Consider the following 12,266-nt stretch of genomic DNA (forward strand, 5'->3'; position numbering starts at 1 on the left):
CATCGGGGGACAAGGAGAGACAAGTTTAAAAATAGAGAAAAAGTCCCTAGAGCCCTGTATGGGAAAAAGGACTGGCAGCTGATTAAAGAGCCCACTAGTGCCGACTAATTGCTGATTTATCGTTATGTTATACAATTGTAATAAAGAGTTATTCCACCAAAAATGATTATGTTAAAACATTTCCATTTAATAGTTTATAAAAAACACATTTTATGCATATAAGTGCAAATACTGTAGAACATTAAAAACTGTGTAAAAACACAGTGACAGTTTTAAAACATAAGATCACTTGAAGGAAACAAAATGTCGACGCAGCGTTTTGGTATTTTGCAATAACACCTTCTTCAGGACAGTTCTCTAAGTAAAAAAAACATATAATTATTATTCACATTAACAAAAATATTTTGCTACTGTTACACAGGTTTTTGATATATATCAAACAACGTTTTGGATGTTCTTCATACCATGCACTATACGCTTACAGCCTGATTCATGAAGCAAAATTGCACTCGCAAAGGGAAAGATTCTCAGAATCTTGCCTTTTGCGAGTGCAATTTTGGCATTTGGGATTCACAATCCCAAATGCAAAAATCGCTAATGAAGAATTAGCTAATATGCGAGGATTAGCATTGAAGGAATCTCTATTAGAGATTCCTTAAATGCTATTCATGACACTTTCAAAAATTGCGATTTTGAAAATTCGGCCCGCTATTTACCGAGAGGTCAGACCTCTCGGTAAATAGCAAAAACTTAGAAAAATGCCTTTAAAAGCATTTTTCTAAGTTGCATGTTGCACACACACATGTCCTTTGGACATGTGTGTGCGCAACACCTGTTCAAATGTGCATTTTAGGGGTGCTACAGGGTGTCCTTTGGACACCCCTGGCACCCTTAAAATCGCTATCTTATTTGCGAGTAGTAAATTGCTACTCGCAAATAAGGGATACTCCCCATTCATTCCTATGGGCCTTTTGGCCCATAGGAATGAATGGGGAGTTATTCCTTTTTTTGCCAGTAGGAAATTTCTACTCGCAAATAGAGAACATGTAGGAATCGCTATTTATTTAGCAATTCCTACATGAATACCGTTTTGCGTGTCCTCAATAGCGAGTCGCTATGATTCGCTATTAGGGCCACGCAAAACGGCCCGTACATGAATCAGGCTGTTTATTCCTAATCTTCTTTTGTGTGTTAAACAATTTCTAGGCACTCTACAGGGCATGCTAGTGGGTCTCTTAGATTTCAACTATTCCAGTAGCAAGGATTATGCTTTTCTCGGTCGGTTATCGGTAGATAAAAATGACCCCTAATTGGGTTATTTACAGGCAATTACCTCATTTAAATTATGTGCCTTTGATTTTAGGCTCGCATTCTCTGATGTGCCTGGAATACTTTTGAGGCTGAACCAAGACTTGTAGTTTTCAATGTCCCGTTGTTTAAAATCGCTTCCACCTTTGGGAACAATGTAAGAAACATCACCCATTACTTAGATCTTTCTCTTTGGTGATGAATTTATCTACTAAAGGCGGTAACTAAATAATTACCTTTAGAGCACAGTTTCTTCCCTTATCTTCTTTTCGTTTTGTGGAATTATAAAGTAACTGTGTTTTCTTTTAGGTGGATGGTATGCAACTATAATTCCAAGCAAAGAGAAGGACAGAAGGACCTTTATTACAATCTGGACCCTGTTGTCTCTATTAGGGTTTCATAAATCTCTAGGGTTTAAAAATTAACTTTATATTGCAATGTCTCCGTCTCTTTAGGTACCGAGGAGCCACCGATTTTTTTATTTTTTTTAAATTCAAAAGCTGTAAATAAAACCAAAGGGAATTAATTTAATATAATAGATACTGTTCACTATAGGACTTTATGTATGCAGTATACCCAAGGTTCTCTTAATCAGAGCTTACCTAATTATTCAGTTTCAAGCCGGAGATCCAACCGTAGTTTTATGTTCCGCTTTTAATTCATTGGATACCTCTTTGGCTGGTGTTTTTTTTTATTCACCATCTGTAATAAATGCAAAGTCGTCTTAGGAGTGCGAATACATTGATCTCTGGGTCTTCCTCGCTGTTCTTATGAGGGTGGAGCAGTTTCATTCTGACTCATTTACTTGTAAATTTGATGTTTTACATGGTATCTCTTTATATCTAGACGTGGTCTCTAGCCTTAAAGGAATATTTACACTGCCTACATCGTTGCGCATATAAATTATCTGTGTAATGGTCTAGAATTCTTGATTATAATTATTTGCTGCAAATGTCGAAAACATAAAAGAAAATACACTGTAAATCAGCGAGGGGTAAAGAGAAACATTGATGAACTCGAATTAGAAGAGATGAATAGCAAAATATATAAGAAGATGAAGAATTCTCATAGCAATAATGAGAAGAAACCAAACAGAAAGTTTGAAGAGATTGAAATGGGTGAACTGTGAAAGTTGGCATCTGTTTCCTTAATTTGTGATGATATAAAATATCATCAAAGAGGAAATTGATGGAGCAAGGATTCGCACATAAAGCGACTTGCTCAGATTCAAGAACCTCGAATAACATTAATAATGCGTAACCAACATGTTTGTCCTACTAATTTTATATTTTTCCCTCACATTGGGCATCAGAGAGAAGCTTGCTTATGTGTGTACTAAACCTAATACGCTTGAAGCTAAAATGGCCGCTGCAACGCGGGAATTCGACTACGCATGCGTCAGTTTTACCCAGGTGATCTGACGTATTCATTGTCTTGGTAGGAGATTTTCGCTTCTGCGCACTAGAATTATGATGGCTTTTTCATGTTCTCACATGCTGAAGCTTGCACTGCTGCTTGCGCAAAGCTGTTAGTTTTGCATAATTATAATGCCATAGATAAAAATGAGTAATGGGTATAGAGTAGAAGATTCATGGTATACAGTGTACTCATTTATTCTGTGTTCTAAACTGTTTCTTTCTATTCTTTCATGAACTGATAACTTGGGCCTGGGAGACGTTGTTACTCCATCTTGAAAGTTCTTCTGCGCATGACAAGCCACAGAGGGAAGCTGAAGTCATTTGTCATTGAATTACAGCCAAACATAGCTCACAGCCAAGACGCTCCATGGGAAGCGACCTCTACCCTTGTTAGAAGAAGCTGGACTGTACCTGTTAGAATACAATGTATTCACTAATAAAGCGACCACTGTTAAAGGACATGCACATGTAATGAGAACCTGAAATTGATGGGAGGGACTGAAAAATGAATATTCAACGCTGAAGTATCAAAATTTAGGGTGATGTGACGACCTCCTAACTGCCTTTGTCCAATCAAAATTGGGGATCCTGACATTTGCAACACTAGTGGGTGGTACACTGACCTGGAAAAGAGTATAACTAGCATAGGCTTAGCTAAAAAAATTGTCCGACTTGTCCGAATAGCTGACCTGTCACTGACCCAAAGCACTCAATAGGCGACCTAAGGCAGAGTTGCTGCGAAGCACTCTGTCGGGAGACTCGCTGATCCAATCGGCGTCTAGAAAAGCTGAAGTGCTGGCGAAGCACTTTGCTGGGGAAAATCGGTTTCTGACTGATAGCTGCAGAGAGGGAGTAGCGCAGGCGTTGCAACCAAACTGCGGGTGCTGGTCTTAACCTTTGGTGATCTGGTCCTGATCCATATCTGGTTTATCCTGTCCTGTTTCTGTACTGCACCCGCTAGCCTACCGGCAACTATTACCTTTGGGGGTCTTTCCTGTCCTTAACTGACCCGTGGCCAAGGTTGGTCTTCACACCATTCTAGGTAAATATAAATCTGTGTGGGCTTGTCATTTAAACTTGTTCCTTCTCTTACCCTTGCTAAATGTTACATATCTGATAAAAGTTCATGCATATTATGTTCCTTTTTCTTTTCCCATCCCTACATTGCTACAGTTGATTGCATATGATCCTTATCTACCCTTCCCTTGGTATTGATCAAATCGTCAATTCGCATTATTAGCATGTTCATTTCTCTTACCTTCCCTTAGTCATATACTGAACTGAACTTCGTAATTTCATTTTATGTTCCCATTTTTCTACCCACCCTTTTGATAAACTTCATTAAGTGTGTGGTTAGCATGTTCCTTCTTTTCCGTCCCTTAGACAAATTATCGTAACTCTGTTGTATAGCATGTTCCTTATTTCCTTACCTTTAGAAAATTCGAGCAGTATGTTTAAATAGTATGTTCCTTGTTCTACCTTTCCCTTTATTTGCTAAATGATTGGTATCTTATATCTTTTAAATAGCTACGTATTATTTTTGATCTTGTTTATTGATAGTTTGATTACATTCAATTTATGGATCATGACTTTTGATGAAGATTAGATGAAGGTTTTAAAACGTTCTTGAGTCTGTGGTTATTTATGCATTTTACAGTTGAGTGTATTGGTTACCTGCCCCTTATTATTCTTGCTCCCTGATCCCACAGGTTAGGTACCTGTGACTAGGATTGGTAAGTCAATGGTATAGGACCTGGGAAGTACAAATAGACTGGTAGTAGAGCGGAGGTTACCTGATTATAATAAGTAAATTAAAGAAACCACATGTTATGATTTGGAAATGAATGGGCCCAGGCGAAGTATCTTGAAAAATTGTAGTCGGGTGACCCGCGCGCTCTATCAATTCTATTAACCAGAACACATACTCAGTATTTGACTCCTAGTCAGCTGACTAAGTATGAGTGAATTCTTCTAGCTGCAGGGAATGTGACCATTGCCAGATGCACTGTGCTAAATCCAGCTACACTGTTACCTGATTCACAGAGGGGAAGTCGAGCATGATTGCATCGACCTCACAGAATACTGTACTAAGCCCCTTCCAGACATAAGAGAAGAGCCATTGTTAAAATCAGAATACAAACTATTTGTAGATGGCTCATGCATGAGACACGAGGAAGGAGGATTGAGTGCTGTTTATGCTGTGTGTACTTTGCGGGGTCCAGTTGAAGCATCTATTTACCTGGAGTCAAGTCTGCACAAATAGCCAAATTAATTGCATTGACAACAGCCTGCACAAATTGGAAAAAATTGGAGAGTCACCATATACACTGTCAGTCTGTATGGTTACTGGGTTGTGCATGACTTTGGCGAACTTTGGATGCAAAGGGAGTTTCTGACTTCTTCGGGCACTCCTATTAAAAATGGACATTATGTAAAATACTTGCTGGATGCAATTCAATTGCCAAAAGAAATGGCTGTGGTCAAGTGTGCTGCTCACCAATCTGGAAATAACAAAGTGACAGCAGGTAGCAGATGGCAATATATAAGAAAATCGATGCATGTGGAAACAGCTGCCAACTTATCCGTTGCTTGGAGGAGTGAAAACATGGGAGGAAGTGAGAGATTTACAAAATGAAGCAGAAATAAAGGAAAAGGAAGAGTGGGAGAAAATAGGATGTCGGAGAAGGGTTGAGAATGGTGTGATTATTTACCTTGATGGGAGACCTGTGTTACCAGATTGTATGCTTGCTCCTATGGCTAGGATGTACCATGGAGATTCACACATTGATAGGGATGCAATGGGTATGTTATTTAGGCGAGATTCAGGAATGTAGCAGAGAGTCTTTGCCAGAGGAACTGTCAACGAATTAATCCTGGTAAGAGAACTGTAGTGTTGCCAGGAAAGATTGGAAAGGCAGAAGGTCCCTTCATACGACTCCAGATTGATTTCATCCAGTTACTGATGAAGCAGATATTTCTATGATACCAAATACATTGGTTTCCAGGCCTATAGTCTTCTTTGAACTACTAAAGAATTGACACCAGCAGGAATTCACAAAATGGATTCACGCTCCATTTTGTGTGTCAGTCAGCTGCAACGTGCAAAGCAACGCAAGGCTTTCCGAGAACGAGCATGTCAGCTTTCAGCTAGCTGTTGCAAAACCTCACATTTCACAAATAATGTCGACATGACCTGGCCGGTCACGTCCATGCCAAGTCCACATATCCCAGAGGCACATTTTTCACCTTTATGGAAATAACCCAAATCTTCTCTTGTAGATGACACGTGGGCAGCAACGCTAGGTTATAGACATACTACGAGCCTTAAAAGGGTATCACGCAACAATTGCCCTTCATTGATTGGTCCAACAGGACATGGTCTGATCTAGGTTACGTATGCTATGATTACCATCCTGTAGTGCTTGTACCTATGAAATGTCTTTGCACTGTCATACCAATTGGGCACTCAGTAAGCTTTGCTGAGGCCTCAGTGTGCACATATATTTTGCATTCTGGTTGGGTTTCCAATAAGTCTTGCAAAACTTGTGTGCTGAGAGAGAATTTTTATTTTAGTGATGTCATTTATCTTTTATTTTTCACTACCCTTCAACATTTGGTGGAGGAATTGCAGACCCATTACAACTGACTGGCTCCGCGGCCGGACACAGGTGGTTGGACTCTTCGGCTCCTTTCTGAGGAAGGGGATTTGAGGTGATAGCGTTCCGTTTGTTTATCTCTCACCATTCTCTCGGGTGGCTGGAAGGGTCGGACTCGGTAGATGGTCGGTTTGCTGCCTCTCTGTTGTCTTTGGGGTGATCCTGCTCTTTTCACTCTCAGCACGCTTGTTTTGTTTCTGCCTCTTCAGCCGATTGAAAAAGTGCTGTCCGCGGCTAAATACTGCTCAGATTTCCACTCTAGTGCGCAGGTGATGGAGACAGAAAAGTTAAAGAAAGAAAAAGTGAGGCTAATGGTGGCAAAAGAACGGTTTTACAGCAATAACAGGGGAAGGGAGAGGAGCAGAGGTGGGGCACGAGGCGCAGGAAGACAACAGACCAGTAGGGCACCTTCCTTACCCCGCAGATCAGCCTCTCTGCCACCACAAGGAACAGCATGTTTCTATTGTAAGGACCCCAACCATTGGAAAGCAGATTGCCCAATATTAAAGAAAAGAAACCAGGACAATAAGTACAGACAGAACAGCGGGCAGAAGGGCCGACACTAGCAAACAAATTACGAAAGGCACACATGGTTCAGGAACAATGCGCCACAGGAAAATGAGCCTTAACAACAGCAGCAAGGGACTGGAGGGGAGGGGTGGACCCCAGTAGATAACGACTGGCCCGACCCACCATCCCCGATATCATTCTAGGGATGCCTGAATGTGGGAAACTGCGTATTAGCCCCAGCAATAGCAGTAGATCAATCCGGACCATATGTGGAGGGAGAAATATTGGGTAGGGTTGTTCCATTTTTAATTGACACAGGGGCCCAAAGATCAATGCTGAAGGTACTAACAATGCCCGAAGTTCCACTTTCTAGGACTACGGTAACCGCAGTAGGCATAACTGGCCAACCGATTACAGAATACCTTACTGAGCCACTACAGTTTGTAGTAGGCACAATAACAGTGCACCACCAGTTTATTCTTAGCAGATTTTGCCCCGTGAATTTGCTGGGGAGATATTTGTTATGCAAATTGCAATGCACCATACACTGCTCACCAACAGGGGTCTTTCTAGAGAGCAAGGCCAATGGCCTAATGTTGCAAGCTTTTATGACATGCACCGACCCCACAATACCACCAGAACTATGCCATTGTGTGCCACCTGAAGTCTGGGCTACAAGTCCCAATGACGTAGGGCGGGTAATGAACTACCCACCAGTACAGATAAAACTAAAGCCAGGGGCAATTCTCGCAAGAATTCCACAATACAAGATTTCTAAAGAGGGGGAGGAAGGCATCGCACCAGTCATACAGGATCTCCTGAAGCAAGGAATTTTGAGAGAGATTCAATACAGTCAATATAACACCCCAATACTCCCGGTGAAGAAAGCCACCAAGGGCCTGGACGGGGCCCCTGTCTATAGATTCACACAAGATTTGAGAGAATTGAACAGAATAGTGTTGCCCTTTTTCCCAGTGGTCCCAAACCCAGCAACAATATTATCCAACATCCCAGTGACAGCCACAACTTTCATAGTGATGCATCTTAGCTCCGCCTTCTTTACCATCCCCTTGCACCCTGACAGCCAACATTTCTTCTCCTTTAGTTTCAGACAGAATAGATTTTGTTGGACAAGGCTTGTACAGGGCTACACAGAGTCACCTTGTATTTTCACACATGCCTTGAAAACGGATTTAGACTCCCTGGTACTTAAGGAGGGATCCACACTTATCCAGTATATTGACCATTTGCTATTGGCCTCACCTTCAAGAGAGGCTTGCGTAAAGGACACCATCGCTGTCCTGTGCCACTTAGCCCTAAAGGGATACAAAGTCTCCCCAGATAAGTTACAGTTTTGCCTCACCTCTGTGAAGTACCTAGGCTATGAGTTGACAGAAGGAGCAAGAAAACTGTTGCCAGACAGAATCTCGACAATAACACATTTTCCAAGACCCCGCACTCAGAAGAAAGTTAGGGCGTTCTTAGGGGTTGCAGGTTACTGTCGTCACTGGATACCAAATGTCGCTCTCATTGCGAAACCCTTACAGGCACTTACACACAAAGACATACCTGACATTGTACCCTGGTCACAAGACTGTGAGAAAGCCTTCAATGAGCTTAAAAAAGGATTGCGGGAAGCACCAGCACTAGGCATTCTGGACTATAGCAAGGATTTTCACATGTTTTACCACGAGAAGGGAGGTTGCTCAATGGGGGTCCTGGCTCAGAAACATGGAGCCTTCTACCGCCCAGTGGCATATTACTCTGCAATGCTAGACCCAGTGGCCTCAGGGCTCCTGCCATGTCGAAAAGCGGTGGCAGCTGCAGCACTTGCCGTGGCACAGGCAGACAACTTGGTGTTAGGACACACGCTAGTAGTACACGTTCCACATGCCGTGGACACACTCCTCATATCCACTAAGACACAGCATCTCACCAATGCATGCCTCACCAGGTATGAGCTGGTACTCCTGACACCACACATTATCATCGAGATGTACCACTCTGAACCCGGCGTGCTTGCTACCAACTGAATATGAGCTGGAGGATTTTGATTCAGATGATTCCTTTCATTATTGTGCCTTGGCCATAGATAAGCACACTAAGATACGCCCAGACCTTAAAGATACACCACTCCCAGATGCTCAAGGAGATTTGTTTGTAGATGGGTCTTGCCTAAGGGATGTCACAGGAGTACTATAAGCATCCTATGCAGTGAGCACAGCTACTAAATTATTGGAAGGAGGGAGACTGACAACAGCAAAGAGTGCACAAGCAGCTGAACTCGTGGCACTTACAAGGGCATGTGCATGGGCTGAAGGAAAGAAGGTGAATATATACACGGACAGCCAGTATGCCTTTGGGGTGGTCCATGACTTTGGCCAGCTGTAGTCAATGAGGGGATTCCTTACATCAGCAGGCCAGCAGATACAACATGCACAATTGATTTGTGACCTCCTCCAATTGCTGCTACTACCTTTCAAAGTGGCTATCATAAAATGTGCTGCCCACACCTCATAAAAAGACCCAGTTTCCAGAGGCAATGCTTTCATTGACCAAAAAGCAAAGAGAATAGCACTTACAGGCTGCCAGATAACCGTGATACAATTAGTAGACAACAGGACAAACACAAGAGAGGATAGTGGTTCATTACATTTTGACCCGATACATATTCAGATGAGCGCAGCCAACCAGGAAAAGGAGGAATGGGGGCAACAGAGTTGCATACAAACAAAGGACGGGTTATGGACAGGGACTAATGGCAGGATATGTTTGCCTTGCACCATGCTTCCTTCAATGTGCAGACTGTTCCATGGGCCTTCACATGTGGGACGTGATGGTATGATCAGATTGTTTTCTCAATGTTGGTATAACTCAAAATTTCGCCAGACAGCAGAAAGGCTCTGCAAGCAATGTTCTATCTGTGCCCAATACAATACCGGAAAAGGTACACCAACTGCACCTGGCCACTTCCCCCCTCCTCCTGGGCCATTTGAAAGCCTTCAGCTTGATTTTATAGACATGCCACCCACCCAGACATATAGGTATGTTTTGGTCGTCGTCTGTATGTTTAGCAAATAGACAGAGGCCTACCCCACCAAACATTGTGATGCACAGAGCGTGGCCAGGTGCCTACTGAAGGAACTACTGCCAAGGTTTGGGGTACCCTCTCTCCTTGCGTCCGACAATGGGCCTGCATTTATCTCTCATGTCATAAAGGGGCTATGTAAGGGGCTTGCCATTACACAGAAATTGCATTGTGCCTATCATCCACCAGCAGCGGGCGCTGTTGAGAGGAAGAATGGGTTGTTGGAAAACAAAATAGCTAAAATTTGTGCGTCAACAGACCTCTCCTGGGTAGATGCGCTGCCCTTAGCATTACTAGCTGTGAGATGAACACCAGATAGAGTAACAAAGCTGAGCCCACACAACATTGTATTTGGTAGACCAATGCAAATTCCAGGACACATGTCAACAGCCCCACTGTCAGTGACAGACGATTTATTATTGTGTTACTGTAGGAAATCAACAGACGTTTTACGTTACCTCCATTGTCAGGTGCTGAAGTCCCTGCCAGAAGCCGCAACTCCACCAGCCCACGATCTACAACCAGGGGATTGGATTTGGGTCAAGGTCCACACACGGAGAAATTGCTTGCAGCCCAGATGGAGGGGACCCATGCAGGTTATTCTTATCACGGCTACAGCAGTGAAATGTGACAGCCTAACTTCATGGATCCACGCGACACACACGAAGAAAGCAATGCCTAAGAACGAAGGACCGATCCAACGAACGCTGGGACAGACAGCAGGGCCTCGCCAAGAATATAACCTTTGCTCCAACAAACAGAAAGCTGCAGACACAGATTAATTATAACCCTGGGTGTAGTACGCGTAGTCGTGCGACGCGAAGCTACGCGAAGATGTTCTCGCACTACGCGAGCTTCGCGTAGCTTCGCGAGCGTGCGTAGTAGCTTGCTGGACCCGTTCGCGAGCCATTTTTCTTGCTCGGGAGCACATTGTGCGTGTTCGGTTCGCTGTCTGCGTGTTCGGGGGATTGTAGCGTGCGACCTTAACCATGTGGTGGGCTATGGGCGTGGCCATCTTGTTTTTTCAATTGTCCCGCCTGCTCGTGTCCCCTATTTCCTCTTCCGGGTCGCGTATGACGTGTTCGCGTGGTGCACGTCTTGTTCGGGAACACAACTACTTGTTCACGCTGACAAAGTGCGTGTTCGCGTGAAATCGCGCGCGAACTTACCCACGTGGTCACAACGGGCGCGGCTTCTTGTTTTTCACACTCTATGCTATGGTTCTGGGCCTAGTTTTCTATCCACCTTATATCTGTGCAATCTTTACCTATTTTCACAGTTTTTCTTACTTTTTTTACTTATCATCTATCTCTTTCTGTCCATAAGTTTATATTTTGCATTTTATTTCTACTTTTCCATCTTTTTTTTAACTTTTCTACTGTTTTATTTTACTTCTTTATTTAAGCTCCTACTTCTTCCCCCTAACTTTTTTCCTTTTGTTCTAACTTTTCTTTTCCACCTCCACCTCCACCCCAGAACCATGGCAAAGGGGAGCAGCAGAACCGGCTCGAAGGGCAAGGCGCCTGCGCCCAAGAGCCGGCTGCCTTGCGGCAGAATGAGACCTGCAGGGGTGCATGCCCGGAATCTTTTCGGGGAGGCGGAGGTGGCCGCCCTGGTTTTTTTCATCCAGCGCCACCTCCCCTTGACTTTGGCAGCAGGCGGCAGGCCAGGCTCCGGTTACCTCCCAGAGGAGCGTCACCGCCGGTGGGCATAGGTGCGCCGGGCAGTCTACCGTCGCTCGGATATCCGGCGCACCCACCAGCAGCTGGCCCACCGGTGGGCAGACATTCTGGAAAGGGAGCAGGACCTGTTGGAGCTGCTAGGTGTCGAGGTCGTGGGGCTTAGTGAGTAGCTAGTAATATTAATAATTTAATATATAATATAGTGGTATAAGTATTGTGCATAATTCTTGGACGAATAAGTAACACGATTACTGGTGCACTTAGTTACATTGCAGATCAATTCCGTCTCAAAATCTTCTGTTAAAGGATGACACAGGTGCTGCTCGCCACTTCTCTTACTGGTTTGTAACTTTGCGCTAGCTTGGGCTGGTGATTATTGATGTTAGAGTTTTTAGAGAACTGAAGTTAGTTAATGCTATTGCTGGATTCTAGTCCTTCCTTACATTGTCATTTAGTGAAATAGTGGCGGGTTGATAGTAGTAGTTCATATTTTTTTAACGGTCAGCATGACGCCTCCTTTGTCACTGAATGCTTAGTTCTTATTCACCCCACCCCTCCATAGAACCGGTTTGAAGTTTGTTTACTGAGTGGTAGGCTTAGCAGC

The sequence above is a fragment of the Lissotriton helveticus genome, chromosome 7, assembly GCF_964261635.1.
Source record: "Lissotriton helveticus chromosome 7, aLisHel1.1, whole genome shotgun sequence".
Lineage (NCBI taxonomy): Eukaryota > Metazoa > Chordata > Amphibia > Caudata > Salamandridae > Lissotriton > Lissotriton helveticus.